Source organism: Apium graveolens, chromosome 5, assembly GCF_009905375.1.
Source record: "Apium graveolens cultivar Ventura chromosome 5, ASM990537v1, whole genome shotgun sequence".
NCBI lineage: Eukaryota > Viridiplantae > Streptophyta > Magnoliopsida > Apiales > Apiaceae > Apium > Apium graveolens.
Genome location: NC_133651.1, coordinates 232,996,040 through 233,016,072, shown reverse-complemented (window position 1 = coordinate 233,016,072; position 20,033 = coordinate 232,996,040).

Genomic DNA, 20,033 nt, shown 5'->3' with positions numbered 1-20,033 from the left:
TTAATGGCTGAATTGGGATATGAAAAGAGTCTGATGAAACTTGGACAATTGAAACAGGCTAATATCAGAAGAGAATGGAGTTTCTTCTTTGATTGCATCACCAAAGCTTTTGGGAACAAATGTTCAAATTTTGATGCTATCCCAATTCTGAGTCAGCACATAGGGTATGCTATTATTCATCAAACTCATTTTGATTTTGCAACTGGAATAATTGGTTTTATTGGGGATAGGATGACAGAGGATCGAGATGTTGTTTATTTTGCTAGATTCTGTCAACTTATTTACACTTACTGTACTGATGAACCTCATTTAGTCAGCACTCAAACCCCACCTTTTAAGGTTGCAAAACGATACTTTAATGACCTGGTAAATGCTGATACTAAGAAAAAAGTGGTTAGACCATTACAGATTCCTAAGTCTGTAAAATAGATCCTGGTAAATGCTGATCCTGATACTTATAGATCTGTTTACTCTGATGTCCAACCAACTCCAAACACCCAAAATCCATCAACCTCAGTACCTACCTCTCATTCTACTCAACCTACCCTCAGAACATATCTCAAATCCTATCTCTCCACTTCACAGACTGCTCAACCTTCATCTTCAGCACCTATTGTGAAGCCTTCATCTTCCAAGCCAAAGAGGACAAAGAATGTTCCTCAAACATCTCAAAAGAGAAGGAGGATTGTATTGAGAGATGAATCTGATTCTGAGGAACAGGTTTCTTCTAGAGAACCTGTTGTTACTGAAGCTGAGAAAGAGGTTTCTCAGAAGGATTCTGAAATTGGGGGTTCTAGGCTTCTCAAGAGGCTTAGATGAATGATAGTTCCTAAAACTCCCAAGGAATCCAAATCAACAAGGAAGTACAAGAAACAGAGGGTACAAAGGCCAGTTTCAGATGATGAAGAGGAAGCAGCTAAGGAAGGAGATCAGGAATCTCTGATCTCACAAGACAAGGAATTTGCTCCAGTCACTTCTTCTCCATCAACTCCATCTCAGGAAGCTGTATCTGACAAGGCTAACTCACCATCTGTGTCTCTTGTTGATCCAGGCACAAGTGCTGATATTGATGTTCAACACTTGGTTGTGTCTGAAGTATTTCTCTTAGAAGCTCCAACAGCAAATAATCCTTCCACAACACCTGTTACTGATGCTGTTCAAACTTCAGAGTTATCAACAACACCTTCTCTGCATCAAGATGCTGATGATCAGACTTTAGGTGAGCATCAGGATATGGCTGTTGATCAGAACTTAGTATCAGATCAGCAATTAGAGGATGCTGAAGCCACCATTACTACTCACACTGTTGTCTTATCAGAAGATACTGATTCTTTAAGTTCTGATGCTGCAAATGCTAGAGATACTGGTGAAGCTGCTCCAACTATAGATGCTGATGAAGCAGGTCCTTCAGGACATACTCCTCAACAGACTCTTCCTAAGTCTGAACTGGTAAAGGAGTTTGTTATCGGGGATGCACCAGTACCTTGGAGTGAAACTCCTGCAGGTCAGGAGTGGACTAAGGAATGGAACTCAGTTTCATGTGTTCCAACTGCAATACATCTTGCTGAGCACTTGACTAAAGCTGATGAAATGTTAAATTCTGATGATTTAAAAACCCAGCTTAGAGTCACTGCATTGAGTATTAAACATCTACAAGGTCTTCATTCAACTACTCATGCAGAGCTACACAAGATTCAGGAGAACTTTATCAAACAAGAACAAGTTTGGAAAATTGATAAGAAAAAGTTCTTTCAACCTACCATTGACAGGATTGCTTATATTGAGAAAACTCAAGAGAAACAACAAGCTCAGATTGATGACATTCTGACAAATCAAGCTTCTCAGCAATCGCAACTTACTAAAATCCAATCCTCAGTGGAATTACTTATCTCTCTTTTACTACCTGCTGATGCCAAAAAGGGGGAGAAGGTAATTAAGTCCAAATGCAACACTAACAAGACACTGCAAGGAAAGGATGATGGAAATGATGATCAAGGATACTCTGGAATGGGTAGCGGTCATAGTCAAGGTAGAAGGTTTACATCAAGACAAGCTAGTCACAGGACAAGTTCTGATACTGGGAAAAGAATAAGTTCTGTTGCTGGTAAAAGGATAAGTTCTGATGAACTTCTAGATCTTGATGAGGAAATATTAAGACAGTTATTTCTTCAAGAAAATCCAGGAATGGACTTGGAAAGTTTAAAGGAAGAAGAAGCCAGACTTAAATCAGAGAAAGTCACATCTAAATCTGAAGCTTCTGGTAAAAAGTCACTTCCAAAACTCAAAGGCATTGTGATCAAAGAAAGGACACATACTGAAGCAACGTTGGCTAGATCACAACCACAGATAGATCCAAGATCCAAGGGTAAAGAAAAGGTTGGTGAACCTATCAAGGTTTATGTACCTCCTGAGGAAGAAGAAATTATTGATGAAAAAGATGATCTTGCTCTGACTTCAAGAAAAGTTCTTAAAACAACCTCTGACATGGCTCAAGTTGTTCAAAGTCAAGAAATTGTAAGTTCTGATATTCAGAAGAAGCAAGTAACCTCTGACAGAGCTCAAGTTAACTTAATATCAGAAAATAGATCAAAGACACTCCTACCAGGATTCACTAAAGCAAAACAGACTCAATCTTTGAAGACTACTGCAAGTGGTTTTGAAGCAAGAGTAGTTACTGGAAAGGAAGCTAGAGATAAAACTGGATTGGGAAGTGCTGATGAAAGAAGAGTACACAACACTACCAATGATCCAACTTCCTTGAGTGAACCAAGTATTGGAGCAACTCCTGAGAGATTGAATCAACTGGAATCTGTACAGATGGTTTACCATAGCTACTTGAAAGAATACATCATGTTATATTTCATGATAGATGGTAGGGTTTATCATATAAGACAAAATGCCATTACATTGAAGTATTTTGAAGAATTGGAGCATGTACTTTTCTTACTTCAAGTGGATGACAGAATAACAGAGACTGCTGCAAACTACTTAAAAGAACAGATTCAGAGACAGAAAAGGCTTTATTCTGTTAAGTCTGACAGCATATATGTTCCAAAGTACAGAGATCACAATGGTGATATTGTTCATATGAAGCCTAATACTGCACAGATCAGAACATATCTTGGTATTAAGGGACTTGAATTCAATCTAGAGTCTGACAAAGCTTATGTCATAAGACTAGATCAGGAGTTGAGAAAAGCAAAGATCAATGATCTCAGAGCTGCAATTTTTCAAACTGGTGAAGATACTGCAGAGCTTAAAGATGTCAAAAGGAGAATGATTGATGAACTCAGATATGCTGAGAAATGTTTGTTGAAGAACTATCTCAGAACAACTCCTGACATCAGAGAGATCAGAAAATGATGAAGCCAAGTCGAAGATCTACAACTGCTTAAATTCTGATATTTATACAGACTGAAGTTGTTATCAGAAGTTGAAATTGGTAAAAGCTTTAAGGACTGTAAGTTGTAGTTATCTAGTCTAATTCTCATGCATTTGTACTTAATGTTTTTGACATCATCAAATATCTGTTAAACTTGTATATTATGTTAATCTACAAGTTGGGGGAGATTGTTAGATATATTTGATAATGTCATGGCTAATATGTTTTATGTTTAGCTTTCAGATCTTACTTGAACAGGATAAATCAGTACTTAACTGTTGATCAGTACTTATACTGGAAGTCAGGACTTAAGGATATCAGTATATATGTTATCAGGAGATAATCGTCAGAAGATAGATATCAGAACTTAAGTGCTGAAGGACAATCAGATAAGGACAGTAGCTGATTAAAGGAAAGAAGATCAAGATAAACATAAGAAGAGATATACATGAAGAAGGAATTCTGTAAAGAATGGAATACTTGGAAGAAAAGATATCTGATTGATATATTTTAGGAAGCAAAATTATATTCCATATCAATTAGCGATTATCTTGTAACTGTGTAGTATATAAACACAGATATAGGGTTTACACTATAAGTGTTATCATTATTAGAGAAGATTATTCATTGTAACCCTAGCAGCTCTCGTGATATTTGTTCATCACTGAGAGGTAACAGTTCCATACTGTAACAGAGTTTATTGTTTCAATAAAGTTTGTTTTCTGGTACTTAAGTTCTTAAAGTTCGATTTGAGTGTACTATACACTGTATTCACCCCCTCTACAGTGTGTGTGTGACCTAACATTTCATATAACACGTAATTCACACAGCACATAAGCACATAACTCATGTATCAAATATGACTCGGTTCATCAAAAGGTTCGACTCGGTATGTTCAAAACTCAAATCAGGTCAAAAATATGATTTATCGATCAAAAATCGACTCAGAATGATTCGTAAAATAAGCGACCTTTCGAAATAAAAGAATTTGGGTCTCGAAAGTATTTTTATTGAAAGCGAAATATTTTTCTGAGTCTAGAGGCGTTCGTTTCGTATTAAAGGAACGAACAGTTGATTTATTATGAATTTTTGATCATTTTACGGAATTAAAACGGTCTCTGAATCATTTAATAATTAAATAATAGGGCTCGAACACCCGAAAACAATTTTATAAGAATTATCGAGCTTAGAAAATAATTTAAAATAATATTTTAAAGCTCAAAACTATTTTTCAGAATTTTTAAATCAAAAAAATAATAATTAAATCTAATTAAATAATCAATTAAAATAAATTAATAACTAATTAAATTAATTAATCAATTAATATTTAAATTAATTGACTAATTAAATAATTAATTATCAACTAAAATTAATTAACTAAATAATTTGGATTTATAAAAATAATTTTCAGAATAAAAATAATAATTTTTAGAATTAAAAATGAATTTTCAGAATTTAAAACAATTTTTTTTTGAATTAATAAAATAAAAGAATTTTCAAAAACAGGTTTCAGAACAGAAATCTAGAATTTTAGAGGATCAAACCCGGGTTTCAATCGGGTTGAAACCGGGTCGCGAAGAACGACACCGGGTCGGGCTTGAACACCGCCCAGAATCCGGTGGGTTTGCCTGATGCTGTCGAGCCGCGATTCCGGCCAAAACAACCGATTGAACCCGTTTTTCAGCCTAATCAACAACAACAACGAGCCAGCAATTCGTTTAACACCACAGAACTAACAAATACCCATTCATAACTCGATTCCGTCAAGAACAGCCATGGAATCCGGCGACACCAAGCTCCAAGTCCGGCCAACTTCGTTTTACATGATTCCGCAATCAAACAATACACTTTTATACATAAATCGACTCTAAGAAACCTACTGAAGCTATTGATACCATCAAAACAATCCAACAATCAGCTTATAAGAAACCCCTAATTCGGGGGAATAAACCCTAAATTACGAATTTACAAATCACTAGTCGTTTGAATGATTTGATGGCATAAACAGAAAGAGTATGAAAATATGAACATTTTGGTTACTCATACTTTGAATTCTGAAATCTGCATCACCCTCAAATTTGGGTTTGATTCACAGAACTCTTCAAGAACACCAAGAACACCAAGAACACATATTCAAAGAATTTTCAGAAAATCAAACCTTAATTACTACATGATATTGAACTCTATTTTTGAAGTATAATATATGAAATTGACCATAGAAACATGCTCTACAACATGGAATCATCAAAACACTCAAATAATCATGTTTGTAAAGATTCATATTTTATTCACTAAATAATTTGAATTAAAATAATTAAATAAGAAAATCACCTTAATTTATGGGCAAAAACTGATGATTGATTCAGAAAGAAAATTTCGAGAGCTTCATTTTGATATGCTGCACGCCCGAATCAGAGTTCGATAACGCCTTCATCCGTACGATTGATTCTTAGGAACGTATCGGTTTCTAGGGTTTTCTCTGTATTTACAGTATTTTTTTACTGGTTGCAAATGAATAAACGAAATAAATGAAATAAGAAATAGGCTATTTATATTTACGGAATATTGGTTCATTCGGGATCGTTTTGGATCGTTAAATTAGTTGCTTAGCTACTAAGTAACTATAAAATGATCCAAAAATAGATTACTTAGCCGCTAAGTAACTATAAAAATGATACAATTCAATACCAGAATTGGATAATTATCAAAACCGAGCTTTTCATAAAACACCATATACGAAAATAATGTAAAAATATCCCGTCTCTCAAGAATACGAGTTTTGTTGATTTATCGAAATAACTATCGTATTGAAAATTGTATGTTGGGACGCGTACGGGTCAAACCGTAATCCGGATCGAAAAAGTGAAAACACGGAAAATGTCCAGAATTACCAGATTAGGTTTGGAAGGAGTTTTTGGAAGAGTTTCGGGTTGTAAAAACGGATGAAGTTGGACGATTCCCGGCTATATAAAATAATTTTGTAATTACTCAGAAAATAATTAATAAATTTATAAATCATATAACAATCCAAAAATTACCAGAAAAATATCACAATTATCTATATTTTATTCTAGACATATAAAAATTCGAATACTCAAATAATATCACATATAAACACCCAAACATCAATTCCAATTATCATATAATTCACCAAAATTCACATAAAATCACATAAACAATTCCAAATAATAATAATAATATTTGAAAATATGGGATACTACAATCTACCCCCTTATAAGGATTCCGTCCTCGGAATCAGCAGAAGAGAGCACTAAGGGTTTTCTAACCAACTTCCCAATCTTGCTTACGCAACTTTTCTCAGAATTTCCAATAACACTGCAATTCCTTATACCAAACAGTTACCACGAGAGTTTCACTCTGCAATATTGTTCCATCCACATCTTTTGACCAATTTCTCAATAGAATCACTTTTACTGATTGCGAGAAAGAAGAATAGAGAGAAAGATAGAGAGAAAGAAAAAGAAAGAGAGAAACAAACAGAGAGAGAAATAAAGAAACAGATCGACTTCGGTATATGCCACTAATATTATAACCGCATCGCAGTCCACTGTTGCTCTTGGTAAATCCATCACATAACCCTACTTTGACTTGACCAGGATAACTAAGCTTAACTTGATTGGCATACCTTCGAATATTGGAAATGATAAAAAAAACATGGAATTTTAAAAAGAAAAGAATTTGATACCATAACGAGACCAAAATTTGAATTTGAGAAAAAGTATTGTTGAAATAAAAGAATAACTGAGAGATCAATATGATCAAAGGAACTTAGTATTGCGTGCCCAAATTAAGACACTACTAAAGGTTGTTAACCTTCATGTATTCACAATACACACAAGTGATGGCGTCCCATCCAACTCCTATCACACAGACAGGTATACCTTGTGTCCCCTATAGTTAGGGTTGTTCATCTCAGTCAGAATAAAAGAATATGAAAGGAATCCAAAATCAAATGAATAAAACTGAAAAGATTTCAAAGCTGATATTTATGAAGGAAATGAAGTCCAGAAAACAAGATTCTGAAACAAAATGATTAAACGAGTGTTAGGGAATATATCCTCTAACAGATACCTCTTTTGAGAGAGGTCAAAAGAAATTATAGAAAGAGAAGGTATTGCCAAAGTCTTAATACTTATCTTCTATTTGAACTCTTCTGTTGACTCGTCATCCAATTCTCAACACTTCTTCACGTTCCAAGGATATCGATAATCTTCATCGTCGCCGAGGTGTAGTAACCTGGGAAGATTCCGCAACAGAAGTTTGCAATTGCCGGGAGTTTTGTCCAACACAATACAACTATCTCAAACGGAAACGCCAATCTTAGCTTACTCGTTGGTACTATATCCAATAGTCCAACAGGAACTCGATATGAGCTCAAACGTCCTCACATAGCTATACACACTCCTACACACTCTCGTTTCTAGTTTACTATAACCTCAGCTCTAATACCAACCTGTAACGCCCCCAAATCCGGGGTCAAAGGACTTGGTCGTCACTATGAAATCTCAATCCAAAGTAACCTATTTAATCAATAAACAAATTCCAGTGGAAGATATTTAGCAAAAATGACCCCAAACTAATCCAAGATCTTTTAAGGTTACAGTTCTAGAAACAAGAAATCCAAATTCCACCAATAATTTTTCACTTTCTTTTAAAACTATTTTTAACAAAATCCAATTCAAAACTAAACCCACTAGTATAACTTCGTAATGAAGTATACTAGGCCCAAATAAAATACACAACTATAATATAATATAATATAATATAAACAACTTTACACAATAAAACTTACACTAGTTCACAAACCCTGGACCAACCACCTTCCAAAAGCTTCTTCTTTGCTTCTTCGAATTACACAGCTAAACAGCGCAAGTTAATCCTCACTGGAGGTTAAATTTAAAAACCGGCAAGTATGAGCAAAAGAAATGCTCAGCAAGTTCATTATAGCATATATATATAGGGTCTTTTGATATAAAACCAACATCTGCAATAACGCAGAATATTTTAAAATCATAATTGTTGAAACAGAAAATTTTAGTTGAGGAACCCCAGAATTGGTTCCTTAATTATATTCAAAACCATTTTGATATTTTTGAGCGAAATGCTTCAGCAGTACTTTGAATCTTGACGAGATTAAAACTCGTAAAACAGTGTTTACGGAAATATCGTAAACAACAATAACATGAAACAATGATTATGGATTGAATCACAAACTTTATTCAAAATTGAACTCTTGAAATTAATACTTATTTTGTTGTCATATCAAATTAGATATTAATATGAACTTTGAGGCTCACAACCTACTCGCGTTAAAATAGGGAAGTCAACATCAATCATCTGCATTAATACCACCTTTGATATTTAACAACAACTTAAATATCAACATCAATCAGCAACCGAATCAAAACTGTATTCCACCTTTATTCAAAACAAAAATAGTTGATAAAACATTCCTTATAAGATTATCAAAAATAATATAATAATTTAGATTGAAATCCTCAAACGATGGTGTGTTGCCGTCGGTGATCAGCCGCGGAGCAACACCGGTATGCCGAAGCATATCCAACTAAACAAATGGGGCACCCAAGGCACATATCGGCCTAATGGTATTATATCTTGTATAATACCTAAATCTCCGCTGGACCGCCGCCAAGGCCTCTTACGCAACCATCCAATCTTAAAACATTTTATTGAAATGAGTCATAATACTCGACACCCTTATAAACTTTTATTCGCCCATTAACTTGGGCAGCAAAACCAAAACAACGTCATCTTTCTCAAAATCCAAAACATTTATGAATCCGATAGTTGGATAAGTAAAACACTTGACTATTCTGAACATAGAATAGCATATAAGTACTTGCATAAACAAAATCATTTATTTCAGCGATATGTAAAACATTTATCTATTTTGAGCTGAGAATAGGGAAAGCAATACTTGCATGATAAAATTTAAAATAAATATCACTTGAACAATAAGTGATGATACGGATACCTGCCTTTGGTTTTTAGCAGTTAGTCACACTCACAATAACACAATCCCTCATTTTGACATCTCATGGCATCATCGTCTTTATTCTACTAATCCTTTGGCCTACTGCTCATGCAGTGCTGCAACCCAATATTCCATACTATTCAACTTTAGTCTTTATCCATTACATCCGGTCCTGATCAACTTGAATGATCCGCATCTATAATTAAAGATACAACTTTAATCGTATAAACGATGATTACTCGACGAACTGCGCGTCAAAACCCTATCGTCTACCCATACGATAGTTCACACATAAAGAAGATAGTCAAACACAAGACCATTGACCCACTTACACACGTATTTCATATAATACGTAATTCACATAGCACATAAGCACATAACTCATGTATCACATATGACTCGGTTCATCAAAAGGTTCGACTCGGTATGTTCAAAACTCAAATCAGGTCAAAAATATGATTTATCGATTAATAATCGACTCAGAATGATTCGTAAAATAAGCGACCTTTCGAAACAAAAGAATTTGGGTCTCGAAAGTATTTTTATTGAAAGCGGAATATTTTTCTGAGTCTAGAGGCGTTCGTTTCGTATTAAACGGACGAACAGTTGATTTATTATAAATTTTTGAACATTTTACGGAATTAAAACGGTCTCTGAATCATTTAATAATTAAATAATAGGGCTCGAACACCCGAAAACAATTTTATAAGAATTATCGAGCTTAGAAAATAATTTAAAATAATATTTTAAAGCTCAAAACTATTTTTCAGAATTTTTAAATCAAAAAAATAATAATTAAATCTAATTAAATAATCAATTAAAATAAATTAATAACTAATTAAATTAATTAATCAATTAATATTTAAATTAATTGACTAATTAAATAATTAATTATCAACTAAAATTAATTAACTAAATAATTTGGATTTATAAAAATAATTTTCAGAATAAAAATAATAATTTTTAGAATTAAAAATGAATTTTCAGAATTTAAAACAAATTTTTTTTTGAATTAATAAAATAAAAGAATTTTCAAAAACAGGTTTCAGAACAGAAATCTAGAATTTTAGAGGATCAAACCCGGGTTTCAATCGGGTTGAAACCGGGTCGCGAAGAACGACTCCGGGTCGGGCTTGAACACCGCCCAGAATCCGGCGGGTTTGCCTGATGCTGTCGATCCGCGATTCCGGCCAAAACAACCGATTGAACCCGTTTTTCAGCCTAATCAACAACAGCAACGAGCCAACAATTCGTTTAACACCACAGAACCAACAAATACCCATTCATAACTCGATTCCGTCAAGAACAGCCATGGAATCCGGCGACACCAAGCTCCAAGTCCGGCCAACTTCGTTTTACTTGATTCCGCAATCAAACAATACACTTTTATACATAAATCGACTCTAAGAAACCTACTGAAGCTATTGATACCATCAAAACAATCCAACAATCAGCCTATAAGAAACCTCTAATTCGGGGGAATAAACCCAAAATTACGAATTTACAAATCACTAGTCGTTTGAATGATTTGATGGCATAAACAGAAAGAGTATGAAAATATGAACATTTTGGTTACTCATACTTTGAATTCTGAAATCTGCATCACCCTCAAATTTGGGTTTGATTCACAGAACTCTTCAAGAACACCAAGAACACCAAGAACACATATTCAAAGAATTTTCAGAAAATCAAACCTTAATTACTACATGATATTGAACTCTATTTTTGAAGTATAATATATGAAATTGACCATAAAAACATGCTCTACAACATGGAATCATCAAAACACTCAAATAATCATGTTTGCAAAGATTCATATTTTATTCACTAAATAATTTGAATTAAAATAATTAAATAAGAAAATCACCTTAATTTATGGGCAAAAACTGATGATTGATTCAGAAAGAAAATTTCGAGAGCTTCATTTTGATATGCTGCACGCCCGAATCAGAGTTCGATAACGCCTTCATCCGTACGATTGATTCTTAGGAACGTATCGGTTTCTAGGGTTTTCTCTGTATTTACAGTATTTTTTTACTGGTTGCAAATGAATAAATGAAATAAATGAAATAAGAAATAGGCTATTTATATTTACGGAATATTGGTTCATTCGGGATCATTTTGGATCGTTAAATTAGTTGCTTAGCTGCTAAGTAACTACAAAATGATCCAAAAATAGATTACTTAGCCGCTAAGTAACTATAAAAATGATACAATTCAATACCAGAATTGGATAATTATCAAAACCGAGCTTTTCATAAAACACCATATACGAAAATAATGTAAAAATATCCCGTCTCTCAAGAATACGAGTTTTGTTGATTTATCGAAATAACTATCGTATTGAAAATTGTATGTTGGGACGCGTACGGGTCAAACCGTAATCCGGATCGAAAAAGTGAAAACACGAAAAATGTCCAGAATTACCAGATTAGGTTTGGAAGGAGTTTTTGGAAGAGTTTCGGGTTGTAAAAACGGATGAAGTTGGACGATTCCCGGCTATATAAAATAATTTTGTAATTACTCAGAAAATAATTAATAAATTTATAAATCATATAACAATCCAAAAATTACCAGAAAAATATCACAATTATCTATATTTTATTCTGGACATATAAAAATTCGAATACTCAAATAATATCACATATAAACACCCAAACATCAATTCCAATTATCATATAATTCACTAAAATTCACATAAAATCACATGAACAATTCCAAATAATAATAATAATATTTGAAAATATGGGATACTACAATCTACCCCCTTATAAGGATTCCGTCCTCGGAATCAGCAGAAGAGAGCACTAAGGGTTTTCTAACCAACTTCCCAATCTTGCTTACGCAACTTTTCTCAGAATTTCCAATAACACTGCAATTCCTTATACCAAACAGTTACCACGAGAGCTTCACTCTGCAATATTGTTCCATCCACATCTTTTGACCAATTTCTCAATAGAATCACTTTTACTGATTGCGAGAAAGAAGAATAGAGAGAAAGATAGAGAGAAAGAAAAAGAAAGAGAGAAACAAACAGAGAGAGAAATAAAGAAACAGATCGACTTCGGCATATGCCACTAATATTATAACCGCATCGCAGTCCACTGTTGCTCTTGGTAAATCCATCACATAACCCTACTTTGACTTGACCAGGATAACTAAGCTTAACTTGATTGGCATACCTTCGAATATTGGAAATGATAAAAAAAACATGGAATTTTAAAAAGAAAAGAATTTGATACCATAACGAGACCAAAATTTGAATTTGAGAAAAAGTATTGTTGAAATAAAAGAATAACTGAGAGATCAATATGATCAAAGGAACTTAGTATTGCGTGCCCAAATTAAGACACTACTAAAGGTTGTTAACCTTCATGTATTCACAATACACACAAGTGATGGCATCCCATCCAACTCCTATCACACAGACAGGTATACCTTGTGTCTCCTATAGTTAGGGTTGTTCATCTCAGTCAGAATAAAAGAATATGAAAGGAATCCAAAATCAAATGAATAAAACTGAAAAGATTTCAAAGCTGATATTTATGAAGGAAATGAAGTCCAGAAAACAAGATTCTGAAACAAAATGATTAAACGAGTGTTAGGGAATATATCCTCTAACAGATACCTCTTTTGAGAGAGGTCAAAAGAAATTATAGAAAGAGAAGGTATTGCCAAAGTCTTAATACTTATCTTCTATTTGAACTCTTCTGTTGACTCGTCATCCAATTCTCAACACTTCTTCACGTTCCAAGGATATCGATAATCTTCATTATCGCCGAGGTGTAGTAGCCTGGGAAGATTCCGCAACAGAAGTTTGCAATTGCCGGGAGTTTTGTCCAACACAATACAACTATCTCAAACGGAAATGCCAATCTTAGCTTACTCGTTGGTACTATATCCAATAGTCCAACAGGAACTCGATATGAGCTCAAACGTCCTCACATAGCTATACACACTCCTACACACTCTCGTTTCTAGTTTACTATAACCTCAGCTCTAATACCAACCTGTAACACCCCCAAATCCGGGGTCAAGGGACTTGGTCGTCACTATAAAATCTCAATCCAAAGTAACCTATTTAATCAATAAACAAATTCCAGCGGAAGATATTTAGCAAAAATGACCCCAAACTAATCCAAGATCTTTTAAGGTTACAGTTCTAGAAACAAGAAATCCAAATTCCACCAATAATTTTTCACTTTCTTTTAAAACTGTTTTTAACAAAATCCAATTCAAAACTAAACCCACTAGCATAACTTCGTAATGAAGTATACTAGGCCCAAATAAAATACATAACTATAATATAATATAATATAATATAAACAACTTTACACAATAAAACTTACACTAGTTCGCAAACCCTGGACCAACCACCTTCCAAAAGCTTCTTCTTTGCTTCTTCGAATTACACAGCTAAACAGCGCAAGTTAATCCTCACTGGAGGTTAAATTTAAAAACCGGCAAGTATGAGCGAAAGAAATGCTCAGCAAGTTCATTATAGCATATATATATAGGGTCTTTTGATATAAAACCAACATCTGCAATAACGCAGAATATTTTAAAATCATAATTGTTGAAACAGAAAATTTTAGTTGAGGAACCCCAAAATTGGTTCCTTAATTGTATTCAAAACCATTTTGATATTTTTGAGTGAAATGCTTCAGCAGTACTTTGAATCTTGACGATATTAAAACTCGTAAAACAGTGTTTACGGAAATATCGTAAACAACAATAACATGAAACAATGATTATGGATTGAATCACAAACTTTATTCAAAATTGAACTCTTGAAATTAATACTTATTTTGTTGTCATATCAAATTAGATATTAATATGAACTTTGAGGCTCACAACCTACTCGCGTTAAAATAGGGAAGTCAACATCAATCATCTGCATTAATACCACCTTTGATATTTAACAACAACTTAAATATCAACATCAATCAACAACCGAATCAAAACTGTATTCCACCTTTATTCAAAACAAAAATAGTTGATAAAACATTCCTTATAAGATTATCAAAAACAATATAATAATTTAGATTGAAATCCTCAAACGACGGTGTGTTGCCGTCGGTGTTCAGCCGCGGAGCAACACCGGTATGCCGAAGCATATCCAACTAAACAAATGGGGCACCCAAGGCACATATCGACCTAATGGTATTATATCTTGTATAATACCTAAATCTCCGCTGGACCGCCGCCAAGGCCTCTTACGCAACCATCCAATCTTAAAACATTTTATTGAAATGAGTCATAATACTCGACACCCTTATAAACTTTTATTCGCCCATTAACTTGGGCAGCAAAACCAAAACAACGTCATCTTTCTCAAAATCCAAAACATTTATGAATCCGATAGTTGGATAAGTAAAACACTTGACTATTCTGAACATAGAATAGCATATAAGTACTTGCATAAACAAAATCATTTATTTCAGCGATATGTAAAACATTTATCTATTTTGAGCTGAGAATAGGGAAATCAATACTTGCATGATAAAATTTAAAATAAATATCACTTGAACAATAAGTGATGATACGGATACCTGCCTTTGGTTTTTAGCAGTTAGTCACACTCGCAATAACACAATCCCTCATTTTGACATCTCATGGCATCATCGTCTTTATTCTACTAATCCTTTGGCCTGCTGCTCATGCAGTGCTGCAACCCAATATTCTATACTATTCAACTTTAGTCTTTATCCGTTACATCCGGTCCTGATCAACTTGAATGATCCGCATCTATAATTAAAGATACAACTTTAATCATATAAACGATGATTACTCGACGAACTGCGCGTCAAAACCCTATCGTCTACCCATACGATAGCTCACACATAAAGAAGATAGTCAAACACAAGACCATTGACCCACTTACACAGGTATTTCATATATAACGTAATTCACATAGCACATAAGCACATAACTCATGTATCACATATGACTCGGTTCATCAAAAGGTTCGACTCGGTATGTTCAAAACTCAAATCAGGTCAAAAATATGATTTATTGATCAAAAATCGACTCAGAATGATTTGTAAAATAAGCGACCTTTCGAAAAAAAAGAATTTGGGTCTCAAAAGTATTTTTATTGAAAGAGGAATATTTTTCAGACTCTAGAGGCGTTCGTTTCGTATTAAACGGACGAACAGTTGATTTATTATGAATTTTTGAACATTTTACGGAATTAAAACGGTCTCTAAATCATTTAATAATTAAATAATAGGGCTCGAACACCCGAAAATAATTTTATAAGAATTATCGAGCTTGGAAAATAATTTAAAATAATATTTTAAAGTTCGAAACTATTTTTCGGAATTTTTAAATCAAAAAAAAATTAAATCTAATTAAATAATCAATTAAAATAAATTAATAACTAATTAAATTAATAAATCAATTAATATTTAAATTAATTGACTAATTAAATAATTATTATCAACTAAAATTAATTAACTAAATAATTTGGATTTATAAAAATAATTTTTAGAATAAAAATAATAATTTTTAGAATTAAAAATGAATTTTCAGAATTTAAAACAGAATTTTTTTTGAATTAATAAAATAAAAGAAATTTCAAAAACAGGATTTAGAATAGAAATCTAGAATTTTAGAGGATCAAACCCGGGTTTCAATCGGGTTGAAACCGGGTCGCGAAGAACGACTCTGGGTCGGGCTTGAACACCGCCCAGAATCCGACGGGTTTGCCTGACACTGCCGAGCCGTGATTCCGGCCAAAACAACCGATTGATCCTGTTTTTCAGCCTAATCAACAACAGCAACGAGCCAGCAATTCGTTTAACACCACAGAACCAACAAATACCCATTCATAACTCGATTCCGTCAAGAACAACCATGGAATCCGGCGACACCAAGCTCCAAGTCCGGCCAACTTCGTTTTACATGATTCCGCAATCAAATAATACAGTTTTATACATAAATCGACTCTAAGAAACCTACTGAAGCTATTGATACCATCAAAAAAATTCAACAATCAGCCTATAAGAAACCCCTAATTCGGGGGAATAAACTCTAAATTACGAATTTACAAATCACTAGTTATTTGAATGATATGATGGCATAAACAGAAAGAGCATGAAAATATGAACATTTTGGTTACTCATACTTTGAATTCTGAAATCTGCATCACCCTCAAATTTGGGTTTGATTCACAGAACTCTTCAAGAACACCAAGAACACATATTCAAAGAATTTTCAAAAAATCAAACCTTAATTACTACATGATATTGAACTCTATTTTTGAAGTATGATATATGAAATTGACCAGAAAAACATGCTCTACAACATAGAATCATCAAAACACTCAAATAATCACGCTCGCAAAGATTCATATTTTATTCACTAAATAATTTTGAATTAAAATAATTAAATAAGAAAATCACCTTGATTTCTGGGCAAAAACTGATGATTGATTTAGAAAGAAGATTTCGAGAGCTTCGTTTTGATATGTTGCACGCCCGAATCGGAGTTCGATAACGCCTTCATTCGTACGATTGATTCTCAGGAACGTATCGGTTTCTAGGGTTTTCTCTGTATTTACTGTATTTTTTTACTGGTTGCAAATGAATAAACGAAATAAATGAAATAAGAAATAGGCTATTTATATTTACGGAATATTGGTTCGTTCTGGATCGTTTTGGATCGATAAATTAGTTGTTTAGCCGCTAAGTAACTACAAAATGATCCAAAAATAGATTACTTAGCCGCTAAGTAACTATAAAAATGATACAATTCAATACCAGAATTGGATAATTATCAAAACCGAGCTTTTCATAAAACACCATATACGAAAATAATGTAAAAATATCCCGTCTCTCAAGAATACGGGTTTTGTTGATTTATCGAAATAACTATTGTATTGAAAATTGTATGTCGGCACGCGTACGGGTCAAACCGTAATCCGGATCGAAAAAGTTAAAACACGAAAAATGTACGGAATTACCAGATTAAGTTTGGAAGGAGTTTTCGGAAGAGTTTCGGGTTGTAAAAATATAAAAACGGATGAAGTTGGACGATTCTCGGCTATATAAAATAATTTTGTAATTACTCATAAAATAATTAATAAATTTATAAATCTTTATAAAATCATATAACAATCCAAAAATTACAAGAAAAATATCACAATTATCTTTATTTTATTCTGGACATATAAAAATTCGAATACTCAAATAATATCACATATAAACACCCAAACATCAATTCCAATTATCATATAATTCACTAAAATTCACATAAAATCACATGAAAAATTCCAAATAATAATAATAATATTTGAAAATATGGGATATTATATATAGCTAATACATGAGCGGCTAAGGATTGTTTCAAACTTAAGGCTCGCGTCATTAGGTATTAAGAGCAACTCCAACAGAGTGCTTGTGTGTTCCTTAAAAATAATATAAATATATAGCATCCTAGTTATTTAAGACATTTTAGGGTAGGATAACTCCAACAACAATCCCTATTTTGGTTCCTTAATATTATAATAATAATAAATTCAAATCCTATTCATATTTTTTAAAGAAGAGAGAGAAAAAGATATGAGAGAAGGAGGGTGAAAAAGGAGGGAAATGAATATTTAATTAATGAAAATAAGATAAGGAATGGTTATGCATTCCTCATCTTTAAACAAGTAAAAGTGGATATTAAGCTTTTAGGGAATTACTATGATTGTATTGGAGTGCCAATTTTGATTCAATACTTCAAATTTTAGGTAAGGAAGGATCCATTATACGTAAGCTGTTGGAGTTGTTGTAAGCTGTTGGAGTTGTTGTAAGCTGTTGGAGTTGTTGTAAGGTGACTATGTAGCCTTACATGATTATTGTTTATGGTATATTTGTGCGTTTAATTTTCAAAATTAGCACACATGTTTAATATAACACCCCCAAATCCGGGGTCGGGGATCCGGGTTGTCACGAGTTCCATTTCCCTTAATAACACCCAATCTTAATAAACAATCAACTACTCTGTACTGTGACCCCACAATAAACACACACACACCACAAGTTATAGTCTCAGAGATGAATATCCAAAAGTAACACGAGTCATTTTATTCCAAAATTATATGCCATTACACCTTAAAAGGGTTTCTGAATAGATTTACATTTCTTTGCCATTATTACAATTGATAAAGATACATAAGTCTGGTACATCAAAAGTTGAAAGCCTAGCCTATTGGTAGTTCCTACCTCAGCTACAGCGACATCAACGCCTATAGGAAACTGCGGAACGTTTCCTATCCGCTCGCGAATTGGGAGCCTGGTCCTGTTCATCTTTTCTATATGTTGTTGTGTGATGAAAGAAGAAAGTAAGGGTGAGCAGCAAGCCCACCAAAATAATATGTATAATGATTAACAATATATGAGCCTTCTCATAGTACTCATGAAAGTCTTGGTCAAAAGAAATGGATCAAGTTTGATATCTTAATACGATGAAGTCGCAAAATATTCAGTATATATACATATATACTTTTCAAAATCTTGGAAGTCCTCTTCCATGTATAATATACACAGAGTTCCAGTTTATAACTGTATAAAACTATCGCTGCAAGGTGATCTCATATATCTAACCTTGTCTCAACGTTTTTCTGAAAATCTTTGACATGCATAAGATAATCATTTGCTAGATATAAGTTTAAAAGAGGAAGTTACAAGATACTCTAATATACTTATATCCGAATAGTACTTGAACTACCACCGTTTAAGTTATAATCAGTTTCAAAAGTTCATCACCCAGATGAGACTACAAGATAAGACTTGAATAGATTCAATCCTTGAAATATCATTATAAATAATGAAGTTACGAGATACTTCATTAAGTCCCGATATATATATACACCTATATATATATATACATTTCATACACTCCTTGAAAACCTCTGTTATGAAAATTATAAACAGAGTTGCAATATCCAATGAATTTTAGAAAGAAAAGAATTTTGGCATAAACTTGATATCTTGCTGATCAGGCAAAGATACCAATAAGTAACCTTTTCTACTAATAGATGGATGAATCCCCCACCGGTCATCACCCTGGACACATAAGGACCTTGTGTTGGACCACCACCCGGCCTCTTACGCGTTGATGGACTGCCACCCAGCCACTTACACTTTGATAGACCGTACCCTGGCCTGTCGCTTATGCCGACTCAATTAGATGGACTTACTTCCCGGATGTTGGGCAAGTAATCAAATTGTTTCCTCAAAACAGCAACCACGTTGCGAATGTAAAATACACCACAGAGCCGGATCCCCCAGGTTTTGAACGAGTATTTAAATCCCCTTTGAAAGGAAGATCTTAAATATAAAAATGAGTTTTGGGGTCCACTCTAACTTTAAAAATTATTTTGAAGACTCGAAAACATTTTTAAGAATGTTTGGAGTACTGCTGATTTATTAAAATAAATCAGTCCCAATATATTTAGAAAATATCTGAATATTATTATTTAAATAATATTCTTATAAAGAATAATCTTTATAAAAATAATTGAAGTAGAAGTTTTAAAACTCATACTTGAAAGGGATATTAAATAACCAAAGATATACTTATACGAAAGTATAATCTTTATTTGAATAATCAAAAATAAGTTTGATTATCGAAATATTATTCTTT